This window comes from Mustela putorius, unplaced genomic scaffold (assembly GCF_011764305.1).
Source record: "Mustela putorius furo isolate JIRA1106 unplaced genomic scaffold, ASM1176430v1.1 tig00000876_pilon_pilon_pilon, whole genome shotgun sequence".
NCBI lineage: Eukaryota > Metazoa > Chordata > Mammalia > Carnivora > Mustelidae > Mustela > Mustela putorius.
The window spans coordinates 2911124-2935006 of NW_025421506.1; the positions used below are offsets into that span (position 1 = coordinate 2911124).

Sequence of the window (23883 nt, forward strand, 5' to 3'; positions counted from 1 at the left end):
TTACTATTTAACATGAAGATTATATACGTGACTAAGGGACGCTCCTTACAGTCTCGAAAACTGGAGTATTAAAAAAATGTTACTCATATCAAGTTGGGTGGCTTTACCAATAAAAAAAAGTTCTCCACAAAACCAAACAAAACCCTCACTCCCAAACTTGTGTTGTTAAAAAACTCCGGAAACGGACTTCAAAAAAAAAAAAAAAAAGTTGGCAATTACTTTTAAGTGTTATACAAAGTAACCGAAACTTTCTGTGAATGTAGCTCATCTCCACTTTCCTGTCCCTTCTCCGTCCTTTAGGGAAGGGCCTCGGCTCCTCCTCGCCACCACTATCCAGAACCAGGGGCTTCGATCGCTTGGCCTGGGGAGGGCCTCGCGGAGGGGCTCGCTCCCCACCAAGGCTTCCCTCGTCAAGGGGGCTGGATTTCAGATTAAGAGACAACTCCAGCTAACCTCCCCAGTCTTCATTCTCTAACCCCAACAAGTTTGGTTTTGTCACGGATAGCAGTTCTCCCTCTTCGACCCCGTCTGATCGCCCCACCCCCGATCTGCCTCAGTTTACACCCTTCGGGGCAGAAGGCAGAGAAAAAGGAGGCGTCCCCGCACTCCCGGCCACGAAGCCACCTCGGGGACCAGGAAGCAGGAAGTGACCTGCCTCCTCAATGGGGTTCCGGGGTCCCCCCGGCCGGCCAGGGGGCCGGGGCCGAGTGCCTCCACCCAAGTCCCTGCTTCTCCGGCGCCGGCAGGGTCTGACACAAAGTGAAGATGCGGACTCGAATCCGAGGAGCTCAGTCCCCGCCGGCCTGAGGGCTCCCAGGTCCTCGCAACTGGGGCGAGGAGGCCGGCGGGGGATAGAGCCAACGTTTCTCTCCGGCCGGGCCCACCCTCTACTCCGGAGACCAAGGAACCCACCGGAGACCCACCCCGGAGGCTGGTCTGGGAGGGACGCGGGGAGAAGGCTCCCCGAAGCACTCACCACCTCCGCCGTGGTCCCCCGCCTCTTCCTGTCCCGGCCGGGCTCCCTCTCCGTGTTTTCCTTCGGCCCCACTTCCGGCGCTCAGCGCTGTCTCATTGTGCGCTGTTCGGAGCAGGCGGTGCCCCCGCCCCAGCGCTCCGCCGCTCACGCCGGAAACGCGCGCCGCGCCCGGAGGCGCCCGCCGCCTAGCCCCGCCCCGCCCCGCCCCCGCCCCGCCCCCTCCCGCCTGCTTCCGCCGCCGCCGTTCGGCGCGGGCTCCTGGGCTCCAGACCCGGGCCAGGCAGCAGTGTTCCGGCTCCGTCCCTCCTCTCCTCGCCGGGGCCGGCTTCACCCGGGCCGCAGGTCTCTAACAGGCCTTGAAAGCACCGCGGAAGCGCGGGGAGCAGACCTCTGGTTCTCCGCGGGAGGCGCGGGGCTCGCTCGGCTCGGACGCCCGGCGGCTCTGCTTTGCCCCTGGATGCTCTCGTTGGCGTCCAGGGCAAGTGCAGCCGGACGCTGAGGCCTCGTGGCGCTCTTGCTGTTTTTCCGACAAGTCCGAGTGATGGAAGGGCTCAGTGTGGTCGGGAGAGATACTCCGCTTTTTTCTTAGGTTGTCTACGGATTGGTTTTACTTAACGAAACAAATCCGTGTATTCAAGAATGTGTGTAATCACAAAGATGATCTGGGAGTCACGGTCGAGTTTTTGAACGAAGAAGACACGCCTGGAACTCGCGAACAAACAACTCGGGGTTCCCTATCTTTTCTTCTTTTGACCTTCTTTGCTGTCCGTCATGTTTTAAATGCTTTGAAGCGAATAAAATCAGAGAGCCTTGTAAAAGTGTGGCAGTTTTGGTTTCTCTGCTTTTTAAGAGCATTAAATTTAAATCCGTGAGATGCCGGGGAGCACTGGTCCTTAATAATGGACACATACACACAGGGTATTGCCAGGCACTGTGCAGAGGGCTTTACAAATATTAACTCTAAACCTCACAACAAATCCTCTCAAAATATCATTATGCCTGTTTTAAAGGTGGGGAAGTAGCATTTACAGTAAAGTAAATGGCACTGCTGGAAACCAAACTTCAATGGGGCAGAGTCCATTATTAACTACTATCTATACTTAGGTGATTTAAAACACATTGGTACAACTTTTGTATAATGCCTCATATAGATGATTTGGTTCTGAACAGACATGAGAATCAAGCCAATAATCTGTCTGACAGGCAGAGAATGGCTTTTAAACAGGCTCCAAAGGGAGTGTGGTGATACATGAATACATTTATTATGGGACAGGAGCTTCACCACACCCAGCTGAGTAATCCTTATACAGAAGAACTGGTTGAGGAAAAGTCTGCCTCAAATATCCGGAGTTCTATAGGATCAGTGGAGGATACACCTTTTTGAGTTTAAAATATTTTTTATTTGCATTTTTTTCAATGTATTTGTTCCCCAATGTCTATTCCATTCTAAATTTGCCTTTAAGATTCACGTTGTGGGTAGATGACGCTCTCTCAAATGAGATGCAAAACTAATCAAAGATACTGACAGATAGTACAGCTCTTTTTGTCTATATAATACAATGGGAATTAAAATTGATCCTTACAATCTGGTTGTAAAAGTGTTTGTTTGTTTGTTTGTTTGTTTGTTTTGTTTTGGTTGTCACTGGAGGGAATGCTGAGTTTCTCAGGAGGGAATGCTGAGTTTCTCAGAACCTTTGTGATGATTGTTTCATGGTCTAGACTTATTTCTTTCTTTTTTTTTTTTTAAGATTTTATTTATTTATTCGACAGATCATAAGTAGGCAGAGAGGCTGGCAAAGAGAGACTGTAGAGGAAGCAGGCTCCACGCTGAGCAGAGAGGCCCAATATGGGACTCAATCCCAGGACCCTGAGATCATGATCTGAGCCGAAGGCAGAGGCTTAACACACTGAGCCACCCAGGTGCCCCTGGACATATTTCTTAACAACAGGAAGCAGAAATTTGGCCGGGGTCTGCTTCCAGGAACATTAACCCTGCTCCATGTGTTACACTGTATCTTCTATCTTCAACCACACTTTGACAATGTGATACATCTTGACAAGTCAACTTTTCACAAACCCAGTGCCACTGTTCTTGTTCTTTGTTAGGGCCATGGAGTCAGAAGCTGAGGAGTTGTATTCACAGCTTTGTCAGCACATGTTTTTTCCTCATGTGTTTTATCTACTTGGTTAAGGGAATTGTGTTGGGTCCTTTAAATACATCTGGAATCCAAGGTTATCTCACCATCTCCACTACTTCCAACTTGCTAGTTACCACCACTGCTTCACTGTATTGCTGTGATCATCAGCTTTCATTTATGTTCTCCTTTATCTGTATATGATAGCCAGGAAAGTCATGGTAAAATCTGAGCCAGATTATGATTCCCCCCTCAAGATCCCTCAGTGACTCCCCATTCCTGTGGAAGTAAAAGCCAAAGTCCATAAAATGACTACAAAGCCCTTCCCTTTACTTCTGATCTCACTCCTAATTCCTCTTACCCTTTCATTCATTCCGCCCTAGCCACACTACCTTCTTGCCGTTCCTGCATCATACCAGGAAAGCTCTTACCTCAGGACTTTGCACTGGCTGTTCCCTCTGTCTAGAATGCTTTTCTTCTCTTTGGTGTCTGTATTGCTAACACCCTCTAATATCTTCTCTCAAAGATCATTTCTCAATGAGGCCTACTCGGACTGCCTATTAAGTTGCTATTCACCACCCTCTCCTCTGCCTTCCCAATTCCCCTCACCTCATCTAGTACTTTTTAAAATTTTTTAAATTTATTTTTTATTTTTAGGTAGGCTCCATGCCCAGTGTGGGGCCTGAACTCACCACCCTGAGATCAATACCTGAGCTGAAATCAAGAGTCAGATGCCTTAAAAAAAGAAAGGAAGGGAGGAAGGAAGGAAGGAAGGAAGGACGAAAGAAGAAAGAAAGAAAGAAAGAAAGAAAGAAAGAAAGAAAGAAAGAAAGAGGAACACACGGGTGGCTCCAATGCTTAAGCATCTGCTCTCCACTCAGGTCAGGATCCCAGGGTCTCCCAGGGCCTCCCAGGGCCTTGGGATCAAGTTCTGGATCAGGCTCCTTGCTCAGCAGGAAGCTTGCTTATCCTCTACCTGCAGCTCACCCTTCTTGTGCTCTCTTCTCTCCCCAAACAAATAAATAAAATCTAAAAAAAAAAAAAAAAAAAAGCGTCCGATGCTTAACCAGGGAGCCACCCAGGGGCTTCTTTATTGTTTTTTCTTGTAACACTACATACACCTTGTCACCTGCCTTGTCTTTTAGTTATTTATCATGGTTATTTGTTTCTTGTCTGTCTCCCTCTACTAGACTGTAAATTCGACAAAGGCAAGGACCTGACTGCTCCCGACTGTTCTGTCTACCAGTATGTCCTCTAGAGCTTAGACCATTGCCTGACTCACAGCACACTCTCCAAAACTATCTGTGGAATGAATGAAAGGTACAGGACCAGCCAAGCTCTACAACAATGCTTCTTCATGAACATTCGATTCCCCTCTCTTCTTGAGTTTTATCAATTCTCTTACAAAGGTCTCATATTACAGTGGGATTGACAATGAACTCAGAAACTTTAAAATATTCTATCCCTCCCTCACTGTCTGTCTGAAGTCTTTAATATCCTCATAATGGCTTTCTTTCTTTTCCTTTTCTTTCTTTTTTTCCCCGGATTTCTCAGAAAATTATGTTAGAATACTTCTTGAATCAGTTAGGATGCAGGCAGCTTTGAGTTTGGTGTAAAATGGAATTTAAACTATAAATGGGACACAGAAGAGTGAGAGCACCTGGCTCCAGGGTCCCAAGCAGACCAGGTTTGGCCACTGGCCACTGACCAAATCTGAAGGCAGAGAGATAAGTCGTGGTGAAACAGGAAAGGAATTTATTTCAGTGAGGCCAGCACTGGGTAGAAGGCAGGCTAGTGTCTCAAAGACTGTCTCCAAAGTGCTGAAAATACTTCTAAGTTTATATAAGGAGAATGTGGGACAAAGGTGAGTGGGTACGTGCAGGTAGGCAGTAAAGGTCAGGTAGATCATTGTCTTGGGGTCAATCACACAAGCCTTGCTGGCTCAGGGCACTAGTTACTGCTTGAGAGGATAGTTTTGGTTCGTCATGGGATGCTTTGCCCTATAGGGTCTTTTGTCTGAGTTAAGAGATAAAACAGAAAGAATTTAATTGGGAAGTACAGAGAGAGGTAAAAATGGAGGTAGGCAATGTCTTTTCTCAAAACTGGCTTACTCGTGGGCTCCTGGGTGGCTCAGTGGGTTAATTCTCTTCTTTTGGCCCAGATCGTGATCTCAGAGTCCTGGGATCGAGCCCTGCATCAGGAGTGGGGAAACTGCTTCCCCCTCTCTCTGCCTGCCTTTTTACCTACTTGTGATCTCTGTCTGTCAAATAAATACAATCTTAAGAAAAAAAAAAACCTGGCATACACAATGAAGATACTTATTGGCTCACAAAACTGGGAGTTCAGAGGGGTGGCGTAAGCTTCAATGTTAGCCTTAATGAAGCAGTTGTGCCCTCCTGTGTGTTTGGACCTGTAACAATGGCGTTGGCAGATCCTGACATCACATCTGTCCACCACTGTATCCAGCAGGAGAGAAAGAAGGCAGCCTCCGGAAGCCAGGACCAACCTACCAAGAAACTTGCCAACTTAAATCAATTGCTGGTAAGGAGGATGCCATGACCCTTAGACCAAGGTTTCTCTACCAGTGGACTATTGGCATTTGGGGTTGAACAGTTCTCTGTTGTGGAAGGCTGTCCTGGGTGTGGCAGGCTGTTTTGCAATGTTCTTGACCTCAACCTAGTAGATGACTTCCCCCTTTTGGTGACAAGCCAAAATTATCCCCAAGCATTGCCAGACATCCTTGGGGTGCAATATTACCTTCAGTTAAGAACCACGTTATAGAGCTTCCGGCTCCACCTTAGAGTGAGGGGGAGGGGCCCACTTGCTTTGGGGGAGGCTGGGATAATGGATAAAATCTGGGTCCTGTTAGGAAGGAGAGAGAGCACTGAATCCTAACCACTAGACCACCAGGGAGCATCTGTTAGGAAGGAGAAAGGTGAGTATGGATGGCAGCCAACAATGTTTATATCACCTCTATTAAACAGATTCACCTCCAGACTTTGCAAGAAACTTTGGCTTTCCTGAAAATTTCAGTATGAAGGGGGAAATTTAAAAAATGTGTTTAGAATTTTGATGTTTGATCAGAGAAGAGCTTCCAGTCCAATATAGACCTTTTTGGAATTTCAGAGGAGACAGATACTCCTTCCACTGCTCCATGGAAGGCAGAGGACAGAGGAGAATTACAGGGGACACATTCAGGGGGTCTCTGGGGGGCTGTGTGTCTTTTCGAAGACCTTCCTCTAAGTCTAGCTTAGACTGGACATTTCTAATTTCTGCGGCTTGAGGAATTGCCAAGGGCTAACAGAATCTCCTGCTTCTGCCTGTCAAAGAGTCTTAGTTGAAATTACTCCAGGACCTTATATTTACAACCTAAGATGTGTTGTGTAAAGTAAAAGAAGTTTATTTCCAGTGCATGTTTTCAAATCTCAGGAAAATCAGGAAGCCAGTGAACTCTAATTAAAACCTAGACCTTGTTGTTCCAGAATTAGCCATATATTTATGGTCCTTCCTTCATTACATTTTTTCAAGAAATGTCGAGTACCTGATATGTGTCTGATGAGTGAGGGAAAACAAACATAGTCCCAGATCTTGTTGTGTTAAAATATATGGTAATGGTGACAAATGCCCTGAAATGGAAAAGTTAAGGCTTGACTTTGAAAGTACTCCTCACCCGCCCCAGATTGGTCTAATCTTACTCTGGGCCTCTACTCTCCTAGGAATGATGGAGGAAAAAAGTTAAACTTGCCAGTAAATGTATCTCAGTCTTTGCATTTAAATAGTATCTTTGATGGGTTGGCCTCTTGGATATGTCCCCCATTGTTCAGATTTCCTTCTCCACTTTCCTTGGATGTCGTCTGGGGAAGTGATGCTCTGTAATCATAGAACTGGAAAGAAGTGCCCTCTGGATACACAACCACAGGCTCTATAAGCAGACCTGTTGCTTCTCTGGTATCTTTACAGTCTCTCTTCTTTGCCTTGTTGCTGGACATCTAATGCTGAGTCTCAAGTTCAGGGACTCACGATTGGTTCTCTGAGGCCAGTCCATTCCAGTGGTTTGCCATCGCTGACCTGGACTTGCCCTGTATTTGACGGTGTCGCGTGTCACTCTTGACTTCCAGCTACAACTCCCAGGTGATTTTCATCATGGCTACTCCACTGACACACACCCCCCTCCCCTTTTCCCCCAGTTCTAGCAATCTCTAGACTACTTTGCCATCTGCCTTCTTTGGCACCAAGAATCCAGAAACACCTGGATACTTTCAAAGGACACATAGAATCTCAAGGATGCCTGAAGTGCCAATTTCAGCTTCCTCTGCTTGGCTGTGCCCTGCTGTTAGTTTCATACTTCTGAAATCATCCCATGTTTCTCCTGAGTGGGGTGGTCTACTTCTCTCTGGTTCCAAGCTGGGGATGGGTCACATGCTTGAAACTTTTCTCTCAAGTAATCTCACCCTCTGATTGATGGAAAGTTCTGCTTCCCCTTCCTGTTGCCATGGAGACCAGCCACCTTATCTTTCTCTCCTCCCCCACTTCCAAGTCACAGCTGTCTGTTTTTCCCATGGAAACTGAATATCCAACTCGGGGCGGTTTCTTAGATCCCACTGCATGCCTCTCCAACTGTCACAGTAGAGGAAGAACCTCTCATCTCCATACACATCAAATGCTTTACTCTCGACTTCTCTAGGCTCCCACAGGCCTTCCATGCCCAGGCCTTTCCTGGGGTCAGACTTCCCAATAGGTTTCTGAACATTCACTGGATCTGGAGCCTGAGAATATTTCTGGGCTCACAGGCTCTACCCCAGAGCCTGCAGCCCTCCTTTGGCTCCCCAGAGATGGGACTATCTGAGCCCATCAGAACTCATCACTAGGCCATCTTTGGCTTTCAAGACCCAGCCCCCCTGGACATTGCTGCCTTTCTTCTCATCAATCCACTCTGCCCAGAAGGCATCCCTTTGGGCAGTGATGGAGAGAAATCAGGGCTGGATTACTCAGAAAAAAACAAACCCAAACAAAACTTCCTTTCAAGAGGAGACATAGCTGGTGGTGGCTGGGTCTGTGCAGAAGGAAGGAAAAGTCTCCTGATGGAATGAGCACTGAGCTGAGGATTCGGGACATGGGTCTGATTGTCCTCTTGGAATTTTACAATTCAAAGTGTTATGGTATAAAACAGAGGCTCGGGGGCGCCTGGGTGGCTCAGTCGGTTAAGTGACCAACTCTTGCCTCACATCATGATTTCTCAGGGTCTTGAGATCAAGCCCCCAGTTGGGTGTGGAGACTGCTTATGATTCTCTCTGTCCCTCTACCTCTCCCCGCTCACACGTGTGTGCTCTCTCTCTCTCTCATTTTCTCAAAGAAACAAAAAACAAACCAAAAAAACCCCCAGAGGCTCAGAGTGAAATAATGTGGGTGGATGGGTGGGTAAGAAATGACAACATAGTTTGAGTGGCCTAGTCTAGCCAAGACCTGACCAGAGTCTTTCTGACTCCATTGTTTTTGTTATTCTTACTCTATCACGCACCAAGCTCCTGTCCTCTGATGAAGCCTTCACACCCCAGAGAAGCACTGTTCCTTTCTGAATGCTCCCATTCTGAGATCACACTCTGAAGCTGGGACTCACCAGACTCTGGCTATCAATTCAGCTCTCTCTCTCTTTTTTTTTCTAATTATTTATTTGACAGCGAGAGATCACAAGTAGGAAGAGAGGCAGAGAGAGAGAGGAGGAAGCAGGCTCCCTGCTGAGCAGAGAGCCTGATGCGGGACTCGATCCCATGACCCTGAGATCATGACCTGAGCTGAAGGCAGCGGCTTAACCCACTGAGCCACCCAGGTGCCCTCTTTTTTGCTTTGATCTTGGGCAACTAACTTATCGTCCTTCCTGAGCCTCAGTTTCCCTAACTGTAAGCCAGAGACAAGCAACATGAAGCCAAATCACCACCATTCCTGTCTGACCACAAATTGTTCAATTCTTCTCTGGAACTTATTTTGGGGTGTGCATTTTATAAGTTTATAAATTTTTAAAGACTTGCCTTTATTGGTTATTTTAAACCCAAGTTAAAAATTAAATTTTATGGGGGCATCTGGGTGGCTCAGTGGGTTAAGCTGCTGCCTTCGGCTCAGGTCATGATCTCAGGGTCGTGGGATCGAGTCCCGCATCGGGCTCTCTGCTCAGCGGGGAGCCTGCGTCCCTCTCTCTCTCTCTCTGCCTGCCTCTCTGTCTACTGTGATCTCTTTCTGTCAAGTAAGTAAATAAAATCTTTAAAAAAAATTAAATTTTATGTAGTTGGGATTTTTAAATTTTTAGATTTATCTTCTGACATACTAAATTTCCATTTAGAGTTGTGAAATAAAATTTTCTTTTAAACATCTAAATTAAAATGATCAAATCCATTTGAAGAAAAAATACTGATAATTATGCAGAGGTGTCCAAAATCATAAAGATGATCTATTCATGACTGAACTTTGGTAAGCACTAGACCTAAGGGAGAGAAAAGAATATATTCAGGATTAAAAACTGAGGCTGACTAACCTTTAGAACTAAGAAAAATAAGAGAAGCTGATATAGAAGACCAAAAAAATAAGGGGGGGGGGCTTCACTGAATTTAAGAAAGTATAGTATATAAATATTTTGTCTTAGTTACTCTGGCCTCATGGAGGCCAAATGTACCAAAAATGCAGAAAAAGACATCCAGGGATTACTTTGGGAGGGGAGAGTCCCCTAACTGGCTTAGGTCAAGGCATTTAACTAATGGCATTGGGTGGGGTTACACTGTGACTCAAATTCCCAGAAGCAATTCTTGCGAACTGTATCTGTTGCTTTGGCGCTATTCATGCCTGGGCCAAAGAGCTGGAAGTTGAGATGGGAAAATGGTAGACTAAGGGGTGGGAAAAGTGAAGTATTTAGAAATCAAAGCTAGGTGTTGCTAGGAGAAAACTTTGAAAGGCAGTGAGAGAAAATTGAGTCTACATGAGGGTTGTACCAATAATATGTAAGAAGAAAATATGACTTGAGGAGTTCTTCATTAAAGAAGAGCTGAGTTTGATTAAAGAAAAGTAGTAATAACAAATATAATAAGTTCCTAACTTTGAACTGTCCTAGTCTTCCTGAAACTGGCAAGCTTTATCCCCTGGGCACAGAAGAGGTCAAAGTGCCTCTCAGGGCGGGGCTGCCAGATAAAATATAGCGTGACCCAGGCAATATTTGGGGCATACTTATACTCAAAAATTGTTGATTGTTTATCTGAAATTCAAATATAATAGGGTGTCCTGTATTTAATTATTTGATTAAATAATTTTGTTGTTGCTAAATTCATCTTCATCTCAACATCCCCAGGGCTTTCTACTGGGGCTTGCGTTCTCTCTCTCTCTCTCTTTTTTTTAAGATTTGATTTGTTTATTTGACAGACAGAGATCACAAGTAGGCAGAGAGGGAGGAGGGAAGCAGTTTCTCCGTTGAGCAGAGAGCCCGATGTGGGACTCGATCCTAGCACCTGAGATCATGACCTGAGCTGAAGGCAGAGGTTTAACCCACTGAGCCACCCAGGCATGGGGCTTGCATTCTTTTTTTTTTTTTTTAATTTATTTGACAGACAGAGATCACAGGTAGGCAGAGAAGTGGGGCCAAGAGAGAGGAGGGGAAGCAGGCTCCCTGCTGAGCAGAGAGCCCAATGTGGGTCTGGATCCCAGGACCCTGGGACCATGACCTGAGCTGAAGGCAGAGGCTTTAAGCCACTGAGCCATCCAGGAACCCCAAGGGGCTTGCATTCTTGATAAGGATTCATTCAGCTGGTAAATTGCTCACTCCTCAGATTTTCCCATTCTGCTGTCTTCTCATAGTGCCCATATAAAAAGTTCCCACCCCATGTTGTATTTTGAAAAATGTCAAACCTATAGAAAATTTGCCAGAAATGTACAATGAACATCCGTTTGCTATGTATGTAACTCACCAATTTTAGCAGTTTATCTCATTCTTTCTCTCCCTCCCTCTTCTCTTCCCTTTGTGTACATATATGTATTTAGCTGAACCATTTGAGGGTTAGATGCAGACATCTGGACACCTAAGCTCCCAGACCCGCAGTACAGATCTTCCAAAAATGAGGGTATTTTCCATTATAACCACGATGCAATTCTCACACTCAGGACATTAATATTGACATGACACTATTTTCTAACATGAAGTTTATATCTCAATTCTGCTACCGTCCCAATAATGGGACATTTGTCATTTAAAGCTGTTTTACTTTTTTTTTTTTAAGATTTTATTTATTTATTTGACAAACAAAGATCACAAGGAGGCAGAGAGGCAGGCAGAGAGAAAGAGGAGAAAGCAGGCTCCCCGCTGAGCAGAGAGCCTGATACGGGGCTCGATCCCAGGACCCTGGGATCATGACCTGAACCGAAGGCAGAGGCTTTAACCCACTGAGCCTTCCAGGTGCCCCAAAGCTGTTTTACTTTTTTCTTTTCCCTATCTGAGCAAGAATCACACACTGCATTTATTTTCACATCTCTGTAGTGGTGGTGTTTTCCATTTATTTATTTATTTTTAAAAATTTTTAATATTTATTATTATTTTTAAAGATTTTATTTATTTATTTGACACAGACACACACACACACACAGAGAGAGAGAGAGAGAGAGCATGAGCAAGGGGAGCAGCAGAGGGAGAGAGAGAAGCAGGCTCCCTGCTGAGCAAGCAGCCTGACGTGGGACTCAATTCCAGGACTCTGGGATCATGACCTGAGCCAAAGGCATACGGTTATAATCCGTTCCTGTCATTATCCATTTTAATGCTCAAATTGTCCTTAATCTGGCAAGTGACAGCACCTTACGCTGGTTCTTGTATCTCTTCAACATATCTTCTTCAGTTTCCTTAATGTCTGGAATAAGGTGTTTTGGGCTCACCTTGAAATTAGGCATTTTCCCAAAGGGTTTTAAGAATGGTGTTCAGAAAGCAAGACCCATAGTTTCTTATCACTGAAGTGAAGGGGCTTTTAGTTCTTCTCAGTGGACAGAACTAGGAAATGCTTTTGAAAAATCATGAGTTCATCATGACACCTCTGACTGATACCCAAGCCAATTATACATGATTCTTCTTTTCCCTCCTCAGTTCCATATTGGTATCTTTGTTCTCCCACAGTGAACTCCTGCTTGCTTGCTTTCTTTTTTTTTTTCTTTCGTTCTTTTGGAAAGATTTTATCTATTCATTTGAGAGAGAGAAAGAGAACGTGGGCATGCGTGAGAAAGCACAGGCAGAGGGAACAGCAGAGGGAGAGGGAGAAGCAGACTCTTGGGTGAGCAGGCACCCCAATGTGGGGCTCGATCCCAGGATCCTGGGATCATGACCTGGGCTGAAGGCAGATACCCAACCCACTCAGCCACCCAGGTGCCCTGAACTCCTGCTTTCTTAAAACATCAAAATATTTACTCATTTGCTCAATCCTGCAATATACACAAAGCACTTTCTGAATTGCCTCACCAACATCACTGCTCAAACAAGCCTGCCAAGTAAAGTTCAAGATTTCTTTTGTCCTTAGAATATATATCCCACTGAAAGCGTCAGAACACCTTGTTATTATGCTCAAAAGCTTTTCAGATACACTGTTTTTCTTTACAGTTGGGTTATCAGCTTGGTTATAATCAAGTACATTCATTTCTTTCACTTTCAGGTTCTCCTCCCCAACCTCCTCCCCACCCCCATTCTTGTTGATTTACTTCTATTTTCTGAATATGTAAAATGTTAACCTTGTTCAAAATCTGAAACTATATAAAAAGTTATTCAGAGGCACCCTCTTTTCCTCTTCCATCCCGTTCCCCCAACACCATAGATAATCAAATTCATTTGTTTATCTTTTCTGTGTTTCTGTTTTCTTTCAAAGATTTTATTTATGTATTTGAGTGAGAGAGTGGGAGACAGAGCATAAGCAGGGGGAGGGCAGAGGGAGAGGGAGAAGCAGGTTCCTCACTGAGCAGGAAGCCCAATGCAGAGCTCGATTCCAAAACCTTGACATCATGACCTCAGCTGAAGGCAGATGCTTAACCAACTGAGTCTCCCAGGCACCCTGGAAATGCATTTAAAAAATTTTGTTTATGAAAAAAAATTGGTTATTTAAGAAAAATTACAAAGATGACAATGTTAAATATTTTCTTTTCTGATTTTGGGCATGTTCAGTTGTTCAGGCAAAGTCAGACTGATAGTCAGTGGAGGTGGGGATAACATAAACAGGGCGTCTTGCCATTTTCAGACTTTCCTGAGGCTTTCTGTCACTTTCCTTTCAATGACCTCCCACTGCTCTTGAGATAAAGACTGACTCCATCCCATGGTCCTCGGTCCCCAAGAGGCCAGGTTCTTGCCTGCCTTTCAACATCACCCTGCCCATTCTTCCCAGACTATTGGCCCTACCCACACTTTGCCTCCTCTCTGTCCTCAAACCTGTCCCCTGCATCCCAGGGCCTTTACACACATTCTTCTTCCCAAGCTGCTTTTCTCTCCTTTCTTCACCCACTTAACATCTTCTCAACACTCAGATCTCAGGTCAAGAAGGGCTTATTCTGGGAAGCTTCTCAGATCTCCCTGACTGGGTTAATCTCTGTTATTCGCTATAGCACCATGTAGCCCATCTTCCGAGCACTCCTCACAACTGCAATTTTATAAATGCTCTGCAATGACTTGATCACTGTCTGTCTCACCCATTAGTGTGCAAGCACTGGGAGAGTGAGAACTCTGGCTTTGCTCACAGCCCAGCACAGTGCCTGGCACACAGGGAGAGTTCCGCCAGTACTGACAGATGAATGATGGTGTCCCTGGTTGCACGAAAGTGTGAGCACAGGGAGCTCCCTTGGCTCGGCAGACACTTCTATACCATCTCATCTTCTCTATGTCTTTTTTTAACCTTTGCATATCTGCTCAGGACACTTTAAGCCTTTAGCTGAAGCATATATGTTTAATCACATTTTTTTTTAAGCCCCTGCTTCTGCTGTTCTCTGTTTTGTAACCTATCAACTCAGACACAAACACTACATGAGCTCATAACCACTCCTAAGCCTTCATGGGTTTAGTGGTTTGGGTGAGAATCTGTGGAGGTGTGTTCCATCGCTACTCATCATTTCACTGACTCTTCTCTCTTTGTCCTAACTTTCCATTCCCTCTGGACTCTTCTTCCTCTTCCACTTCTGGAGTGTCACAGAACCCCCACCCTGAGCAGGGTGGTTTTGCAGAAGCCGTGGTTCTGGCCATCTTCCATGACCCTACAGGTATTCTTCTTGCCCAGGTGGACTGACCTTGACTTTCCTCCCCAAAACATGGATCTCATGCAACTACTAAAAGTAAGTCATAATAAAGTAATACCATTTCTTAAAGTGATAATCAGTTCTGGTCAAGTTTGAAGGATGTCCAGGGCCCCAGCCCTTGCCATTTGGGGAGAGATAGGCGGAAGGGAGGTTGAGAGGAAGCGAGAATCATGAGTCAATTTCCTCTAACATCCCAATACACATCCTTCCTGCCGCAGTCCCGTCATAGGCCCTCCATACCTTCTAGCTACCCCCCTCTCTTCCCGTTTCTACCCTCAGACAGAACAGTGACAAGATTACACAATCAAGAGTTCCTCTGAGGCCCTGGGCAAAACCAGATTCAGGACAGGTCCTTTTAATTTCTGGAATTGTCAGTGAGGACCTGCAGCCAGTTCTAGGAGCCCTGATTGTGATGTGCCCTCTTCCCTTGGCAAACACTTGAGTGTATCTCAGTGTGGGTATTTCTGCCACCCTGGGTTCTTCTGTCAGATTTCATTGCATCCATTTCTTCCCCCAAAGCTATCTTGTAGGAGCATTTCATGTGACAGCTGCTCTCACTTTGGAGGTGGAGGTTCTAATGCCTACCCTGGAGAGCTTTCGTTATATTTCAGATGAGGTATTCATAGGTGTGAACCTTTGTTTAGATAAATCTATGACAACAAACTTCCACTCCTGCTGTCATCCCGTGGGCTTGCCAGGAGCTGCCGGGAAGTGATAACCAGCAGCAGCTCTTTGTATCCTGACAACCGCCCTCTGAGACAGATCCACAGACCATCACCCTCAGTCATAGAGGTGTGCAAACTGGGACTTGGGCAGGTTAATAAGCTGGTCCTAAGACACACAGGTAGCCAGAGCAGAGCCAGGATACGAACCTCTGACTCATACCAGTGAGCTTGAATGTCAGGTTATTAACTACGGTTGGAGGGGAGGGATGGTGAGGAATGAAAGTCAGTGTTTTCTTAAGTCAACAGATATGTTTACATGTCTCTGCATAAGCATAGGAGTCACACAAGAAGAGGCAGTAATTCCTAAAAACACATTGGTGAACTTGGCTCTGCTTGAACTGTTATTGGTTCTCGTTTTCTCTTATTAAAGTCTTTTTTTTTTTTTTTTTTTTTTTTGTTACCCATGAGCCAAAAAACCTCAATAAACTCTCTTTTGGAATAACTGGTTTTCTGGTTAAAAAAAAAAAAAGCCATTTCCCATTTTGCTTTTTCCTAGGACTTCTTCCCACAAAAGTCAGCAAACCTAAGTTTGCATCATTCCAGCTATTAGAGAATGAGTGTCAATCCTTTATAGAATTTTTAAAAAAGATATTATTTATTTATTTGAGAGAGACAGAATGAGAGAGAGGAGAGAGGTCAGCGGGAGAAGCAGACTCCCTGCCGAGCAGGGAGCCTGATGTGATACTCCATCCCAGGACTCCAGGATCATGACCTGAGCTGAAGGCAGTTGCTTAACCAACTGGGCCATCCAGGTGCCCCTTTCATAGGATTTTAAGGTTATTTAATTCCTTTTGCCCCCAACACACACACACAGGCGTACGCAACACACACTTATTTTGCAAAGTCATTATTCAAAATATAGATTTACCCTTCAATAAATGGTGCTGGGAAAATTGGACAGCTATATGTAGAAGAATGAAATTCAACCATTCTCTTACACCATACACAAAGATAAACTCGAAATAGATAAAAGACCTCAACATGAGACAGGAATCCATCAGAATCCTAGAGGAGAACACAGGCAGTAACCTTTTCGATATCAACCACAGCAACTTCTTTCAAGATATGTCTCCAAAGGCAAAGGAAACAAAAGCGAAAATGAACTTTTGGGACTTCATCAAGATCAGAAATTTCTGCACAGCAAAGGAAACAGTCAACAAAACAAAGAGGTAACCCACAGAATGGCAGAAGATATTCACAAATGACAGTACAGACAAAAGGTTGATATCCAGGATCTATAAAGAACTTCTTAAACTCAACACACACAAAACAGATAATCATGTCAAAAAATGGGCAGAAGACATGAACAGACACTTTTCCAATGAAGACATACAAATGGGTAACAGACACATGAAAAAATGTTCATCATCACTAGCCATCAGGGAAATTCAAATTAAAACCACATTGAGATACCACCTTACACCAGTTAGAATGGCCAAAATTAGCAAGACAGGATACAACACGTGTTGGAGAGGATGTGGAGAAAGGGGAACCCTCTTACACTGTTGGTGGGAATGCAAGTTGGTGTAGCCACTTTGGAAAACAGTGTGGAGATTCATTAAGAAATTAAAAATAGAGCTTCCCTATGACCCTGCAATTGCACTCCTGGATATTTACCCCAAAGACAGAGATGTGGTGAAAAGAAGGGCCATCTGTATCCCAATGTTTATAGCAGCAATGACCACGGTCGCCAAACTGTGGAAGGAACCAAGATGCCCTTCAACGGACGAAGGGATAAGGAAGATGTGGTCTATATACACTATGGAGTATTATGTCTCCATCAGAAAGGATAAATACCCAACTTTTGTATCAACATCGAAGAGATTATGGAAGAGATTATGCTAAGTGAAATAAGTCAAGCAGAGAAAGTCAATTATCATATGGTTTCACTTATTTGTGGAGCATAACAAATAACATGGAGGACATGGGGAGATGGAGAGGAGAAGGGAGTTGAGGGAAATTGGAAGGGGAGATGAACCATGAGAGACTATGGACTCTGAAAAACAATCTGAGGGTTTTGAAGGGGTTGGGGGTGGGAGGTTGGGGGAGCCAGGTGGTGGGCATTATGGAGGGCACATATTGCATGGAACAGTGGGTGTGGTGCATAAACAATGTGTTCTGTTACACTGAAAATAAATAAATAAATAAATAATATAGATTTAGTGGGGCATCTGGGTGGTTCATTCAGTTAAGCATCTGACATTTGATTTCAGGTCAGGGCTTGATCTGAGGGTTGTGAGTTCAAGACCCAGGTTGGGCTCTCTGCTGGATTTGGAGCCTACTTAAAAAATATATATTTACTTATTTATAAACAGGGGTACTTGGCTGGCTCTGTTATATAGCATGTGACTCTTGATCTCAGGGTCACGAGTTCCAGTCCCACAATTGGTGTAGAGATTACTTTAAAAAATGTAGGGGCTCCTGGGTGGCTCACTGGGTTGAGCATCTGCCTTCAGCTCAGGTCATGATTCCGGGGTCCTGGGGTCTAACCCCACATCAGACTTCAGCCCTGTATTGGACTCCTTGCTCAGCGGAGAGCCTGCTTCTCCCTCTGCCATTCCTCTGGCTTGTGCTTTCTTTCTCTCTGTCAAATAAATAAAAAAAAAAAATAAAAACAAAGGCTTAAAAATATACATATACATATATATGGACTTAAGTACTCCCTCAGCTACTGGCAGTCAATAATTAACTAAGGTGACTTAAAAATATGTTGAGTGGGGGCACCTGGATGGCCCAGTTGTTTAAGTGCCTGCCTTTGACTTGGGTCATGATTTCAGGGTCCTGGGTGGTGGGCTCCTTGCTCCGCAGAGAGTCTGCTTCTCCCTCTTCCTCTGGCCCTCTCCCTCCTCCCTCTCATGCTCTCTCTCATCTCTTTCTCTCAAATACTTAAATATATAAATGAATCTTTAAAAAAAATTACGTTGAGTTTGTGTGAAAGCAGGGACAGAGTCAGTCACAGTCTCAAGATCTAGCTCAGTGTAAACCAGCTCTGGAGGCTGCTTATAGACCACAAGGGTTTTACGCAGCAGGAGGGCTAGTGACATCGTCCCTTCTAGAAAAATAGAGTGACTCAGAATCCAGATGTTCCACCTACCTAGCCCTGCATGTGTAATTACGAGCTGGATGAGGCAGTTCACGGGGAGTCTTTGAATCATCTGTTCTTATAGTTTCTGATGCTGCTGCTCTTTTTAGAACAATCTAGGACATGTCAGCTGAAAAGTGCACTAGTTGCTTGCAAAGAGAGAACGGCTTTTTATGGGGGGTTGAGTGGGGACACAGTTCTCCTTCTCCCTCTCTGCTTGGTACCATGGTAGGGAGAATGAGCTAATGATTCTCAGGGAGGTATATGAGTTCTGATGAACCCAGATAGCTGGAGAACATCACGAAGTGGAGCAGTTTCATGTACCTTTGAACTTTAGTCCTGGTGTGTATAAATGAGGAAGACATAATCATTTCACTTTAATAAATAAATACATACTAACACGAAGGCGATAAACCAGAGAAACCTGAATTTGCGTGCAGCTTCATGAAGTAAAAAATAAACCGGGTCCCTTTTGCAAAATCATTTTTGGTGTGATGTGCCTTAGGTCTGTGTCACTCCTGGTATTTTTGTCTTTCTGCAGTGACAGTCCAGGCAGTCTTTCTGCCAGTCCAGGCAGTTGTTGGATTCAGATAAGCAGACGGAACTTCAGGTCGGACAAGCTCATGGGTTTGCTGACACAGGAGAAAGGACCTTATCATTATCATTATTATTATTATTATTTTACTTGTCAAGTATTTATCCATACAAGGCATTCTATTAGGCACTAAATCCTGGTTTTCATGTCAGCCTCCTAATCCCTTTCTTTCCTGGGATTTGGGGAGGGGTATAGCAAGCAGAAGCACCAGTATTAACATCACAGAATTTTAGAGCAAAAAAGTACTTCAGAGGAATACTCCTCAAATGTTCCTCAAGTAGAGGTTTGTGGACAGGTGACAAGTAGGAAATTTTCTTTCTTTAAAAATTTTTTTAAAAGATTTTATTTATTTATTTGATAGAAATCACAAGTAGGCAGAGGCAGGCAGAGAGAGAGGGAAGCAGGCTCCCCGCAGAGGAGAGCCCAATGTGGGGCTTGATCCCAGGACGCTGAGATCATGACTGGAGCCAAAGGCAGAGGCTTAACCCCCTGAGCCACCCAAGCACCCCAGATTTTGTTTATTTTAGAGAAAGAGCATGTGCACATGTGCTGGTGCTAGTGGGGGGGGGGAGTGGGGGGAGAAGGAGAGAGAGAATCTCAAGCAGATTCTGCCCCTAGAGCACCGGAGCCCTGGAGAGGCTCCTAGAGGGGCTCCCTTTAGTCTCTACCTCATGATAGTGAGATCATGACTTGAGCGGGAATCAGGGGTTGGAGGTTTAATCATCTTAGCCACCTAGGTGCTCTGACAATTAGGAAATTTTCATCAGTTTAGACAAAATGAAAAAGAAATAAGAAACTGAGTTTGGATAAAGTGAAATACATTTAATTTGAAAGGAAATGTTTAAAAAGAATGCCTGTCTTGGGGCACCTGGGTGGTATCTGACTTCAGCTCAGGTGAGCTCACCTTGGGCTCCTGGGATTGAGCCCGGGGTTGGGCTTCCTGTTCAGTGGGGTGTCTGCTTGAGGATTCTCTCTCTCTCCCTCAGCCCCGACACCTGCACTGGTGTATCTCTCAAGTAGATAAATAAGTCTTTTAAAAAAAATATTTTATTTATGTATTTGAGAGTGTGAGAGAGAAAGCATGAGAGTGGGGAAGGCCAGAGGGAAAAGCAGTCTCCCTGCTGATCAAGGAGCTGATGGGGGACTCAATCCTTGGACTCCGGGATCATGACCTGAGCTCAAAGTAGACTCTTAACCGACTGAGCAACCCAGGTGCTCAAAAAAAAAAAAAAAAAAAAAAAAAAAAAAAAAAGCCTGTCCTAAAAGACATTTGATGAAAATTTTGGGGGAATGAAGTCTTTTATCATCTACCATTTCTTTGCTGCCTCCTTTTCTGTGAAGGAAACCAGAATATGTCTCTCCAAAATATGCCTCTTTGACAAAAATTATTTTGAGCTAAAAGCAATTAAGAGAGAGCAAACCCAGAAAAGGCTCCCCCTTCTCGGCCTAAAGGCAGGGTATAAATTCTCTTTCTACCGGAGATAGAATCTTATCAGCCCAAAGATACGAAAGGCATCTGCAAACAAACCTTCATTAGTTTCCTCTCATGTATTTACCTTTCCACAGTTGGCCATCCTTGGAGTTGGAAACTACTTTTCTCTGTCCTGTCATTTCTCTAGAAATTTATTGTTCTTGGTTGAAGATGTTGCATGAGCTGGAGTTCTAAGCCACTGCTTTGAGATGCTCTTCATTTAGCTTTCTCCCAAGTGATGTGTGTTGCATGCTTTGTTTTTCTTATTCATGTTTTCTTTTTTCTTCTCTTCTCTTTTCTTTCCTTTCTTCTCCCTTTCTTTCTTACTTTCTTTCTTTCTCTTCCTTTCTCTTTCCGTTCTTTCTCCCTCCCTCCCTCCCACTTTCTTTCATTTCTCTCCAGTTAAGGGGTCCCCTGTGAAAACCTAAGATGGTTGGAGGTAAAGAGTTTCAAGACACTGAGACCGAAATGGTGAGCAAAGTGTCACTTTGGTCCCAGGCCAGGCAAAGGCACAGAACACTCTAAGTGCAGTCCAGAGGGCAGCCTCCTCCTCCTTCCCCGACAACTGAATTCACCCAGGCCACTCCACAAGGCTGATTACCTCATAGCTGATCCCAGGCAGAGGAGGTGGAACAGAGAGATTATAGATTGCTCTTGACTGCTGGATGGGGCCAGCTGTAGCTGGCTTAACCACACAAAGAGAAGGACAGGTGCTGTGAACTCTAACCTGGGACTCGTCTGCCAATGGACCAGGCTTGTGAACGTCAGCTCTCACCAATCAGATTTGGTGCTTCTCTTCTTTTTAGATTGCAAGAACGTGGAGTGGAAGCTCTCCTTCCCACTTGGCCTAGAGATGGACATGTTGGAGGAAGAGCTTTCTTCCCTGGACCAAAGTGGGGAGTGCAGGAGGACTGAGTAGGCTATGGAATTTACTAAGAAAACCTCAAGATATCCTGGTGTTTTGATTATATCTCCCATTGCTGGATAGCTAAGGGTTGGAGAGAATCCTAGACAGGTGTTCTTAGTTCTACAATCAGGCAAATGGAGATTTTTTTAATAAAAAAAATTTAAATGTTGTGATAAAATACACATAACACAAAATTGACAATCTTCATCATAATTTTAAGTGTACACTTTAGTGGGTATTAAGTACATTTACATTGTTGGGCTCTGCTCACCACTGTCCATCTCTACAATTTTTCATCTTCTCAAGCTGAAACTGTACCTACGGAACAGTGATTCCTAATCTTTCTTTCGGCTCCTGGCAACCATCATTCTACTTTCTGTCTCCATGCATTTCAGTCTTCCAGGTATCACATATAGATGGAATCACACAGTATTTATTTACTTACTGTGTGTGTGTGCGCCCACCTTCTTTCACTTAGCATAATATCTCAAAGCTGATCCATGTAAGATGTGACAATTTCTTTCCCTTTTAAAGGAAAGGGACTAACATTGATTATATGTTTTAACCCATCACTGTCTACAGGAACTTGGACCAGACCCGCAATGCAGCTGCTACTCATTGCACAAATAGTTCTGGGAATGGTTTAAAAATGCCTGGACAGTCCTAGTATCTTCTGGAGCACACAGCCTGTGGAGTGGAAGATGTAGGATAAATTCTTTACCTCAGCTGAGAAGCAGAGTTAGAGCAATGAAGAGAGAGACACAGGAGTGCCTGTCGATTCCTAGAACCATCTCAATGACTCTTCTCTCAGGATCCATCCTACGGGAAGATGTCTGTGTGTGATTAGAGGTACCTCTGACTTGCTCCTGAAAGCACTTTTTGTCCCACCGAGATCCACGATCTTCTGTCTGTAACACTTGTGAAGGAGACAGTTTCGATCTCAGGATTATGTACTTGAGAAGAAAATTCCTCCTACCTGCAAACCCAAGTGAGAGAAATGTTCAAACCTAATGTCTTCAGACCTCAATCCTCCAGAGTCAAAGGATTTCATGGTTGCCATTCAGCCTTTTGCTGGGAACGTAATCATTGTTATGGGTTCGTGTTAAGATTTGGGCTTTTTTGGTGTTCCTGGCTTTGCAGTATTTGGATTAGTTAGACTTTTGACTAGCATTCATGGTAAGATCTCCAGTGAGTAATACAGAGCATTGAGGGCAACATTATTTGAGATGGAAAATAGAAAATGCAACGAATTTTGACCTACAGTGTATATGGCCTTCAAGTATGTAACTACTCTGTTTGGACCTGCTTTGGGGCTTTCTGGAGCAATCGCTGTCCACTTCACAGCACCTCCCCCGAAGCAGTCACCAGGGGCGGGGACAGGGAGCACAGGCCCCGCCTCCTCCAGCTAGAAGAGGTGCTACCCCATAGGCTGCCCTCTGTGTGACTGGCATCGGGCATAGTTGTCAAATCCAACTCGAGAGATGCCAGCTGGCGTTCCCTTGTTGGGTTTTATGAGATTCCCTCTTACTCTGTGGGGCATGTGGCACTTGTCCAATCCCCTAATAAAGTTGTTTTTTGGGTCTTCATGTGTATCTCTCTGTCAATTCTGGTTGGAGCCAGGATGAGAGGAGGGATGAGTAGGTGGTTGTACCTGTTGGTATCTTAAATTCATTTCATATAATAAAGAGTTAATCCCTAGTCCTTATTAATGCTTAAAATTAAACCCCTCGTTAATTCTTAAAACTAAAACAATTTTTTTTTTTTCATACTGACCCATGGACTCATCGTCTGGAATCCACTGCCTTAAAGACCACACAGACCTACAGGATCGGTTCACCAATATGGAATCTAAAGCCCAGAGAGCCGAGTTAACCCGCTCATGGTCACACAGATGAGGATCCAGCTGTGATCATTGCCACAGGCTGTTTCCACCAAACCATTTAGAAGCCCTCATTTGAGATCTAGGGCTTCTGCTGCATTTACCGGCTACCATTTGCGGAGGCATAAAATTCACTCCAGGACACAGAATGGTCTGGTGGAAGGCGGGAGAGTCCCCTGGCCGTGTGCGGGCCTGGCAGTCATATCCATGAACGGGGGGAGGCTCAGGTGGAGAGAGGGAACATAAGATGAATTCAGTTTCCCTACTTAAAAGCCACAAAACAGTACAGTCAAAGATAACACCTGGTCCCCTCTACACCACTGACAGCCTGGAAGGACACACTCCGGTAACAGAGGTGTGAGCGCTGGCAAGATTATGCTGTGCGACCTGAAAGCCACGCTCCTGTCAGGCTGCTGAGAAGATTTGCGTGAACCCCCAGAGAGTCCCTTTTACAAGTGTGTCTCAGGGCTGGGTTTCCAAATCAGTCTTTGAATCTCATCCAGAGCAAACTGACGGTCCATGAGATACTTGAAAAAGCCCTTTCTTGTTGATTTTTGAGTAGTGAGTTGAGCTTTCTCTAATGCTTCCCCTACGTGTAACTGAGTATAACAGCAGCACAGAGACTTTCTCAATTTGGGGGGGAAACCATGTTCCTTAAGCATTTCCTTTATCCGTCCCTTTCTTAAAGATTTTGATATCTTTTCATGCCATCTTCTAACTCCCAAATAACTTTTAAAATAAGCTTTTCAGGGTTCTGATGGTCTTCAGAATACCAATAATCAGGGTTCAAACATTTACTTACCACCCTGTCTGAGCCAGAGATTGGAAAG

The 23883-nt window shown here is 44.6% G+C and overlaps 1 protein-coding gene and 1 long non-coding RNA gene across 14 annotated transcripts in view; one reads left to right on the forward strand and one right to left on the reverse strand.

The window, feature by feature from the left end:
* TUT7 (terminal uridylyl transferase 7) overlaps nt 1–1105 on the reverse strand; it is a 61179-nt gene extending 60074 nt beyond the window's left edge. For 9 of the 12 annotated variants that reach the window (XR_006608419.1, XR_006608418.1, XM_045086088.1 and 6 more), the window contains exon 1: nt 977–1105. The gene's annotated coding sequence lies outside the window, so the exon portion shown is untranslated. Of the gene's footprint in view, nt 1–4; nt 463–912 lie in introns of those variants that run through there. The other 3 variants (XM_013046626.2, XM_013046627.2, XM_013046628.2) reach the window with 3 other exon arrangements.
* A 4636-nt stretch (nt 1106–5741) lies between these two features.
* Nucleotides 5742–22760, forward strand: LOC123393586. Of its 2 annotated transcripts, none has more exons than XR_006608420.1 (2): nt 5742–6046; nt 21757–22760. It is a non-coding gene; the product is annotated as an uncharacterized LOC123393586 (long non-coding RNA). The 2 variants fall into 2 exon arrangements; XR_006608421.1 differs by lacking the exon at nt 5742–6046 and adding an exon at nt 13172–14430.
* Nucleotides 22761–23883: the final 1123 nt, after the last annotated feature.